The 10,835-nt window shown below is 44.0% G+C and overlaps 1 protein-coding gene and 1 long non-coding RNA gene across 3 annotated transcripts in view; both read right to left on the bottom strand.

Annotated features, from left to right (window-relative positions):
• Positions 1-10,455, bottom strand: part of LOC120097545 (uncharacterized) — a 31,878-nt gene extending 21,423 nt beyond the window's left edge. The window contains exon 1 of the long non-coding RNA XR_005495063.2: positions 7-10,455. This is a non-coding gene — a long non-coding RNA (uncharacterized LOC120097545). The remainder of the gene's footprint in view (positions 1-6) is intronic.
• Entpd1 (ectonucleoside triphosphate diphosphohydrolase 1) overlaps positions 1-10,835 on the bottom strand; it is a 127,501-nt gene that overhangs the window by 67,932 nt on the left and 48,734 nt on the right. The gene's annotated exons all lie outside the window — the stretch shown is intronic.

The following is a 10,835-nucleotide window of genomic DNA, read 5'->3' as shown; positions in this document are numbered from 1 at the left end:
ACAAACCTTATATTTAAAAAAAATGTGGCTGAAGAGATGGCTCAGTGGTTAAGAGCACCTTAAACATTTGAGTTCAACTCCCAGCCCTCACATGGTAATTCAAAGTCATCTGTAACTCCAGTCCCAGGGTATCCAACGCCCTCTTCTGACCCCTATGGGCTATGCATATGACATGCATATGCATGCAGGCAAAGAGCCCACATACAATAAATAAATAAATAAATAAATAAATAAATAAATAAATAAATAAATAAATAATTTCCAGTAAAGGTGACAGATGGAGGAGAATGTCACCTCCATTGATAGACTGATATAAAGGAGGACAGAAAGGGAAATCTTTAATTTCTACTGGATAGGAGAGGATCTTGCTATGAGAAAAAACAAGCCAAAGTTTCCATGGAAGCCAAAATCACTGCAGCTGAATCAAATTTGATGTTGGCACTAGTTAGGGAAATTGACTGGCGTAGAGGAAAATCTCAGGAAAATACTACTGAAATAGGGTGGAAAATAAATGAAGGGGGAAAAGAAAGCATAAGGAAGAAATAAAAAAAAGATGAAATTCAAAGACATCCAAATAATACGCTCTTGGAGTTAAAATAAAAGGAGAGGGCAGTGACCAAAGAGATGATGGGAGGATTTCCTCATCCCCAAGAACACCTGCGTTTGGAAAACAGCGGAGGTTATCCTAGGCCAATCTAAATAAGGCCAATCAGCTACTTTGCCACAAAAGTAGTAACACTGAGATAGAGTTCACTGCAGACAACCTTGTCCTCAGCCTCTCTACAGCATCAGCTTCCCAGACAGTGGAGGGCCCGCCCCAGTGACGTGGCAATGAAGACTTCTGTTCTGAAGACAGCTGCTGTTCTGCACAATCATCATCTTCCTGGGAAGTTAATGTGCTATGCTGAGAAGATAGATCTTCATGAAGAGATGCAGATTAGGAACTCAAGGATGCAGTCAGCACTCTGAGAAAAGAATCACGCCGAACACCAGCACATTCCTTCAGAGAGGAGTCTGATTAGTAACAGCTAAAGAGGAAGACCACTGTGGATGGTGACTATGCTCCCAGTACTGATGACCACTGTGGATGGTGACTGTGTTCCCAGTACTGATGGCCACTGTGCATGGTGACTGTGTTCCCAGTACTGATGACCACTGTGGATGGTGACTGTGTTCCCAGTACTGATGACCACTGTGGATGGTGACTATGCTTCCAGTACTGATGTTGACAACATGCACAGATTAAACATTTAAGATAAAATAGAAAGACACAGGAAGCAGGTGCTCTTAAGTCCTATCTTCATAGCTGCTCACTTGTGCTTCAATTCTGAGATACAACTGAAAGCGGGCTGCTTATCTTTTCAAAGTCCCACAGATTTAAAAGTAAGACATCCATCACACATGTCTGTGAAGCTGTATACATGATGATGAACAAGCAAAGTTTGTGTCAAAAGAGAAAGGGAAGTAAAAACGAGCACAGACTACTTCAATCCTTCCACCAAAACAACAGTGCAAATTCACATCAAAGGCCAGTGGTTTAAATGGGGAATAAATGCACTGGAAAAAAGATGGACAGTACATATAACCAAAAGACTCACAGAGACCCGCCTGCCTGCCTCAGAAGGGCTGAGGTTAGAGTTTGTGCCTGGCTCCAGTTATACTTACAAAGACATCAAAATGACAGGAGAAACAATAAGTTTGACAAAGGTACCTAAAACCAGTGGCCTGAAAACAATCAATGTTCCTGAGAAAGTTAAAGATGCAAATAAAATAAGAGCTACCACCTGCTCGTGGATAAGAAGCCATGATTTGTTTGTCTCTTTAAATCGTAGTCCTGGAGACTGCCTTCAGCTTACAGGACCTCTATGTATCTATCGCTGAGCTGCAGCCCAATTCTTTGCTAGCGTTAAAATGGCGGTCTTCTCCAAATACACTTATGCTCAGTGCAATCCTTATCGAACACTCAAACAGCTTCTTCACAGAAATTAACAAGATGGTTCTAATGTTCATTGGAAAATGCAGGGGACACACAGTAGCAAAACAACCTTGAGAAGGAAAAACAAAGCTGGAAAATTCGCACTTCTGATTGTGAAGTTCCCTATAATGCTATAGTGACCAAGACAGTGTGGAGCAAAGGTGGGAGGAAGGATCAGTAGCCAGAACCGAGACTCCAGAAACAGACTCTCGTGTATGCCAAGACCCTTCACTGAGGAAAACAACAGTCTTCTCAACAAACAATGCTGGGGCAACTGGATATTCCAGAAGAAGGGTGGAGAGAGGAAGAGAAAACCAGAAAGAATTGGAAACCTACATATAGGGATAAAAACCATTAAAAATGCTGACAAAATATAGGAGGGGGCAGAGATGTCTCAGAAGTTAAGGACACTTGCTACTTTTTCAGGGGATCCAGGTTTGATTCCCAGCACACACATGGGAGATCACAATCATCTGCAACTCTAGTTCCAGGGGATCCAATGGCCTCTGGTGGCCGCCTTGCACACCGCATGCATGTGGTACACAGATATGCAGGCAAAATAAACATACAAAATAAAATAAGTAAAATCACAAGCATAAATGACTTCATGGATTTGGATTAGGTGCCAAGTTCTTAGATATGACACCAAAAACATGAGATACCAAAGAAAATATGAACTGCATATCATTAAGATGTAAAAAATTTTGTGTAGCAAAGTTTTTTTTTTAAATGGAAAGAAAAACCACAATACAGAAGAATATTGAAAGTCATACATTTGAACGAGAGGAATGTGTAAAGAATCCCTGCAACTCAATAAAGTCACTTTTAAAAATAGACAGTCAAATGGACATTTCTCCAAAGAAGATGCACAACTGCCCAGAGATCTCACGAAGAACAACATCAACCACTGGAAACAAGACCTGAGGCACATAGACGCCACACCGCCTGTTAGGAAGGCTCTAACCAATGACAGACAATGACAAGTACGGACAATGGTGCGGACACTCTAGAAATCACACTCTGGGGGTAAAATGGCACACCTATTTTGGTAAATAGTCTCTCTGTGCCTCAAGTGAATAGACACAGACACTACTGGACAATTCCACTCCAGCTTTAGCCCTACGGGAATTAAAGGTATTGTCTACACAAAAGGTTGTTCATGTACCAAAAAACAGGATGTGGAACAGCCTGCCAATCAGGTGAGTGATGGACAGATAGCTAACATGAGATACACCATGGGCTGTATCAGACAGGACATAGCTGGTATAGGCAGACCTACGATAAAAACTAGACTGTGTGAGCCGAGGGCTTGGAAGAGGGCAAGGGTGGACGAGTAGATGGGAAATTGGGGTGATTATTAATGGGTATAGAGGCTTTGAAACAATAAAATGTATTGAAACTGATTGTGACAATCATCCACAATTGTGTAAATATTCTAGCACCAACTGAACCATAGATCTCAAGTGCATGAGTCTCATGGTACGGAAATCATATCTCCAAATGACGAGACCAACGCCCAGGATCTGAGTCTGAACTCCACGTTTCCCAACTGAGAGGCATTAGTTAAGTAGCTCACTGCTCTCACCGCTCAGCTATCAGTGAAGGAGCCAAACAGAATGGCACCAATCTCTGTGGTGTTTCAAAACTGAATTAACATCTGTTAAGTGATAGAACAGTCTATGACCCACATCCATCTATACGGTAACTAAGGCAATTTCACTCCCACTTATTAAATATTAGTGTCCTAATAACGGCTGCTGACACAAATTAGCACAATTTATTCTCTCAAAGTACTTGGAGTCGGGGCTTAGGGAAATGGCTCAGTAGGTAAGAGTGCTTGCTGTGAAAACATGGGAACCTAAGTTCAAATCCCCAGCACCCATGTAAAAGGCCACGCATAGCTGGGAATGCCTGTCTAAGCTACAAAGGTAGGTGAATACTGAGAGCTGACTTGCCAGTCAAACAGCAAGTTCCTGGTTCATCCTTTAATATATAAGGTTGACAATTTTTAAGGAAGACATCAACATAAATTTTGGGCCTTTGCCTATAAGTGCAAACACACACACTCAAACACACACACACAGTGAATACACTGTAATTTCACTTAGGAGAAAAATATAATTGGAGATGAATTCCAACACAATTTAAAAGATTGAAACTGATTAATATCAATTTTATGTTTTAAAAGTAATATATCCATGCATACTCATAGGTTTTTAAAAATTCACCATCTGTCCATTTGCAAGGATATTTCAGATATTATAAAGCCATATTCTCTAAACACTAAGAAGCGAATGATAAATTAAGAATAATCTAAACAAAATTAGAATTTTTTAGAACTTGAACCATTATATAGGTTAAAAAGGCATTTAAAATATAGTATCAAACTACTTATAAACTACTAAGCTGTGTACAAAAAATGTGTTGGATCTCGTCACAAAAACACTATAAAACGTTATGAAGACACTAGGGACAGATTCCACAGAACTCCTGCAAGTGCTGCAGAAGTTAAATGTCTTCAGTGATGGATCACTCTCAGAAATTAAATTATAAACATAAAATGCAAGTTAGTAATAGGTGAGCAGAGACTGTGGACAGTATGCAAAGACTGAACACATGGTGTGAAAAGTACCATAAGGATTCTAGAGGCCTGGAGAGATGGCTCAGCGGTTAAGAGCACTGACTGCTCTTCCAGAGGTCCTGAGTTCAATTCCCAGCAACCACATGGTGGCTCACAGCCATCTGTAATGGGATTCGATACCCTCTTCTGTGTCTGAAGACAGTGACAGTGTACTCACATACATAAAATAAATAAATCTTTTTTAAAATAAGATTTCTAGAATCTTTAAAGAATTATGAAGACTCTTAAAGTAGATGCAATTAATTTTTTAATCAGTCACTAATGCTGTCAAGGATGCTGGAGAGCAGGAAGCAGCCGTGGCACAAAGGGCCCATGCCTTGGGAACCAACTTGGCTTTGGGAGGGCAACTTAGCGTGGCTATGGAGAGTTTCAGAAAACGTTTACAGGTTTTAAACTAGAACTCTTACTTCTGGGATTCCAGCCTCATAGGGTGCACCTTTACTTAGGGAAGAAGTCCCTGGGCTGATGTTTATAGAGGATGTTGCAAAAGACGGAACTTGTTAAATCAGCTACGTAACTAAAAAGTGTGCTAACCCAGGCTATGCTACCTAATGGAAAACACTTGTGGTTCACACGCTCACTAAAAGCCAGAGTTCAAAACTGTAAACACCCGGATGATCACGACGCTCTCACGAGTTTTAAGGCAGCACCAAGTAGAGGTGAGATGAGAGGGGTGGCCCAGTCAGCTTTCTCAAGGGCCTCTCCTCACCCTAACGGGGTTACATGGAGTCCTCACTGCATGCAGTACTACACAGCATCCGTGTGGACACTGAGCAACTCTGTACCCGTGCTCTGTATGAGGCCAAAAGAAACATCTCTGAAATCACTCCTTGAATTTTGACCACAAAAAAATAATTCCTTACATTCCTTCATGTCTTCTACTTTCTCGTATTCTACTTCAAAGGCATTAGTCTATTTCCCCCCATTTTGTTTTGAAATGTCATTGTTACTCACTGTCTCCTTTTGTAAAGCATGTGTGTGGCCGGGTTTGGTGATACACGCCTATAATTCCAACACCAAGAGACTAAGGCAAAAGGATCACAAGCCTTGTCTGGGGTCAGGGTGTGTGTGTGTGTGTGTGTGTGTGTGTGTGTGTGTGTGTGTGTGTGTTGACTTTTGTCTAGGTCAAAAATTTTTTACATAAAAATGTTTTTAACTCAAAGGAAACATCTGTGTTGGGCAGATTCTATAATTTGGTCTCTAACCCCTTTGATACCACGGGACAGAAAGGGCAGATTGTGTTTAGGTCAGACGCCCTCTTTCACAGCCTCATTTCTCCAAACCTGAGGGAACCTCAGCATTCCTCTCCACACCCACTTCCCTATCTTTGCCACTAGGATCGTTCCCACCCTATGTGTGCAGTGCAGACACTGTACCCGGCATGCTGTGCCCACGCTCAGAGCCCGAGTCCCTGCAACCCCCAGCTCCCCGCACACTCCTAGATCCAGCACAGGATTCTACAGGCAGCCACACATGAGCTTCCAGCCCTGCTCAAGCTGAAAGGGGAGAATGAGAGAAGCTTAGTGAACCTGGGAACTGTGGGGAAACAGAAAAGTTGAAAACAGGGACTGGAGAGATAGCGGAACTCTTAGGAGCTGTTTTTGGAGAGGACCCGAGTTCCACTCCAGCACCTGTGTCAGTGGCTCACCAGTGCCTGGACTTTCAGCTCCAGGTGATCCAAGGCCTCTGGACTCTATGGGCACCTATGCTCACTTGCATACACCCACACAAAACCCACACACATACATACTTCGGCGTAATAAATCTTTTTAAAGCTGAACATATTTAAAAACTCTAACAGAAGGCCTTTCTGTTCTGCAGTAGGTTGTGTGCTGAAGGTACATGCTTGTTCCTAGATCATGGCAAACTCTAGGCCAGAAACTCCGGTTGTAAGGCATGTGTTTTTCTGCACCAAAAGATGAATTAGGCTTCCCATTATCCTGCAACGGCATAGCGAGTTACTGGCTCCACACAGCAGCTCAGGGAGTAGAGGGTAAAGAAGGGGAGGGGCTCATCTACCAGTACCAAAATAAACAGAGACTAAGACTTGCTCGACCTTGTAGAACTGCCAGTCAGGGTGGTCAACGAGGCCATCGCCACCTGGCCGGTGGAAGGAATGCAGGACCTCAGCCTCACCCCAGAGCTTCTGAGGAGACTCCGAATATTAAGATCTTCAATGATGCACGTGTCTAAAGTCTGAGAAACTCAGACCCAGAAATACACAGAGAGAGAGAGACACACTTGCATGCGTGCACACACAGACACATATAGATGAAGACAGAGACACTCACATGTGTGCACACCACACACATACACACATACACACATGCACACATGACAAAAACAAAGCTCATGCACCCCCTCTTCTGTCGAATCTTCAAAATGTCTGATGACTCTTCACCACAATCGCTACTCTAGGTTTTGGCCTTTCCCCAAAATAATTGAAGGAATAAAGTCTACATAATTTTCCACAGGCCTTGCCATTACCCTAGACAAGCTGACCTGAATTAAACACTCATCCCTTGGTCACAAATACTGATTACAGAGAAGCAACTGTAACGCCTCAGAGGGAGAGAAAGACTCTGAAAAGGTGTTTTAGCCAACGACAAGCAGTACAAGTTCATGCTGCCAGAGAGACCTCACCACTTACTCTATCACTGTGCAGGGAAATCATGATTAAGGAGATCATCTAATGTGCCGCTGATCACTCTGTAAATGTTTATTTAATTGCATGACTGGTAATCCTAAACTCAAGGTCAAGACTCAAGTCTGCAATTCTGCCTTTAAATCTACAGGATGAGAGGCAAATAGGTCCTGCTCAGAACGTGGACTAGAGCTTCAGTCCAGGCTGCAGCCTAGCAAAAAGAAAAGTTCCTTTGGCGCTGGTGACTGGGGAAGGAAGGGGCTTTCTGTGGGCACTGAACTTCATTTATCTTTCTAAGTCCAGCTGAAAGCAGCCCTTTCTTTAAGACATGTTCTGAGAACTCATTTCTGAGTTGTGTTCCTCATGGCACTGTCTTTGGACTGGTCTTGCGGCTCTCAGGAGGAAGAACTCATTTGTTAGTTCAAGCTTTACAGACTGACCACATGGTCAAAAATGTCCCCTCTGCCTCTTACCAGTTGTGTGACTTTGGCTTAGTGACTTCCTTCTATAACTGTGACATGCATAAATCCATACCCAAGAGTTGTTGTGGAGATTATACAAGACAACATATATGAACCACTAGAGAGTCAGGCACATGATTATCGATGTTAGCTATTATTAGCACTTGACAGACTCTGGCTTCTATTAGAATTGGTTTCATATGTCTCCTTTCCCTACTACATCATGTGCACACTGTTTATATCCCAAGGAGCTGGCAAAGGTACTTACAACTGGCAGACAAACAATATTTGTCAAATTGCTTTGAAGGTGTGCCAGGAAGAGGAAGGGGGAGGAGGGTACTGGGAACCAACAATGTACAATATGATTTTACCCAGGGACAGACTCTGCAGTGTTTGATTCTCTTTTGTTACCACAATACACTGCTTCAGACAGCAAAATTTCTATAAAGTAGGACTAGAGAGGTGCTATTTATCAAAATAAATGTTTTGTTCAGAGATAGCAAAGGTATGCTAGGACACATCTAAAAATATCCAGTTTGGTCCCTGACTGAGGGGACTAGAGGTTGAAGTTCATCCAGAGCTGGATGGGACAAACTGGGTGTCTTAGCATGAAGTCACATAATTAAGACCATCAACCTAGGGTTTCAAGAGATGGCTCAGCACTGACTGTTCTTCCAGAGGTCCTGAATTCAGTTCCCAGCAACCACATGGTGGCTCACAACCATCTGTAATAGGATCTGATGCCCTCTTCTGGTGTGTCTGAAGACTGAACACACACACACACACGCACGCGCGCGCACACACACACACACACACACACACACACACACACACACACACGCTTTTCAGTATATCTACAGAGAACGATGTCTGTGGACTGCTTAGGAGTTATTTGCATCAATGTGGGGGAAGACCCATGACTAATTCACAGGCTCCTTGTAGCCCTTCTGACTCAGAATGAACATTGACTACAATAATAATAGTCTATTAGATACTGACTGAGTTCCTACTAAGGAGCCCAAGGTGCCCATGGCTGACAAGAACCTTCTGGACGTAGACAAACGCCTAAGGAGCACCTGTAGGCAGAGCACAGCATTTGCTGTGATGAGATCAACTTCAAGGACTTGTCCCCGTGGCTTATGTGCTATACATACATAACAGGGACATCAAAGACCAGTTGAGGACCTCATGTGGTAAAACTACCAGCCCAACCCAGGCCACGGACTTGCTTTGCAGCTCTTACTAAATCAGTAAACTAGCTGGGTATTCTCTCCTCGGCTGAGGCTGCTTTGTGAGTACCCAGCTGCCTTCTGCCCACTGTCATGACTGAGGCCTTTTTCCACCACTCTGCCTGCATGGACAACAAAGTGTCTATGCCTTTCACGACTTAAAAAAAAAAAAAAAAAAAGGTGCACTGGATATCGTACTTCCAAAGGTGAATCCAGAAACTAGCATTACAGGCTGGAAAATGTCATAGAAAGAAGGTAAATGAACACTATGAGCGTTAGCATTTAGGCTAGGCTCCACCCCACAGTTACCTGGCAACAATCAGGTGTACCTGACTCACTGTAAAAGGGGCTGCTTACCCCTTCCTCTCTTTTTTGGTCTTTGCTCTTTCCTGCTCCTTACCCTCTCTCTCCATTCCCCTTTCCCCTCTCCATGTGCTCATGACCAGCCTCTCCTCCTCCTCCTCCTCTTCCTCCTCCTCCCCCCCCCCTCAGCTCCCCTCCCTATTCTACACTATACCGTCCTGTGGCTGGTCCCTCAGGGGGAAGGGATGCCTCAGCATGGGCCCGCAGAGGCACCCCCTTCCCCTACACCATACCGTGCCTCCACCAAACATATGCCTGGCTTTTCTTTCTTTTTATAAAACACAGCGATGAGTGACACCTTAAACAGTAAAGGTTGAAGTGGCCAAGGCAGGTCCTGAGCTAGGCCAAAGGATGAGAGAAGGCTTCACGGGAGAGCAATACTCAAGGAAAATCTAGGCACGCGAGCAGCAGCCTGTGTTTATTGAGCACACAGTCTCCATTGGGAACTTCGTGTAGATCATTACTTGTCCTTACAACCCTATGGGGCCGGTATTATTCTCTCCATTTCACAGGTGAGAAAGTTGGGGCCCACAGTCAAAAACAACGATGGAGCTGCAATTCAAACAGAGGTGGGATGGCTCCAGGATAAAGAAGAGGTCAGCTAGGCCTCCAAGATGGAGGAAAGTGCCTTGCAGCTGACTGAGCGAGCAGGAGGGAGGCTGAGGTCCCTGGGGAACTGAAAGTAGCTTGGTGAATACTTGCTGGGGGTGGGGACACATGTTCAGAAGAGAAACCAGAAGTAGAGGAGCTCTGGTTAGACCTAGACTTTTTGACACCTAGACGTTGGATTCACGAGGTCTAACCCCTCCAAGCCTCAGATCCTCCCTTTTGCAAAAGACCATATGGAATAACAGTGTCTGCCTCTCTCCCATAACGAATGACCATCAACACCAACTGAGATTGGTGGCGTAGACTTCACTACAAAATACAAACTCCTTCACAGTCGAGATTTCATCAGTCTCCTCCCCACTAGCTTCAGAGATGCACAAGTCTAGAATCCAGTGATCCAGGCTTCCTTCCCCCCTTCCTAAGTAGCCTTGCAGGCGTCTACAGTTGCCACTTCCTAGGTACAGGATCCTAAGGTGAGTTCCGCCCTTGGTTCCTGCACTGACTCTTCCAGGAAATGGAGGTGATAAGGACACGCTTACCTTATATGGATGATGTGAGGGAAGCTGCGTAGGAAGCTGTATGGGAAAAGGAGCACAGGTCCCAGCACACAGTAAATAAAGCCTTAGCAAATCCACACAGCTTTGGTCTGCTTTACTTAAGAAGAAATCTGTTTGCTAGTTCTCTAGTCCCTGCACCCTATGTGATAGAAATCTGTGAGCCTGTTAGAAGCTGGCGGACGATGAAGTAGGTTCGCGACCCGACATTCCCCCTTTGTTCCTGGCTCCCAAGGACTGGCAAGCAACTGGCTCTCCGTCCTGGCAGAAAATGCCCAAAAGAGGTAAAAGGCAGAGACTGCACACCATTTGTACAAACCAGTCTGCCCTTGTGGTTCGTAGGCAAAATCTAACTTGGT

This window comes from Rattus norvegicus, chromosome 1 (genome assembly GCF_036323735.1).
Source record: "Rattus norvegicus strain BN/NHsdMcwi chromosome 1, GRCr8, whole genome shotgun sequence".
Classification (NCBI taxonomy): domain Eukaryota; kingdom Metazoa; phylum Chordata; class Mammalia; order Rodentia; family Muridae; genus Rattus; species Rattus norvegicus.
The sequence above is the reverse complement of the archived record's forward strand: the minus strand, read 5'-3'. Positions and strand labels throughout refer to the sequence as shown.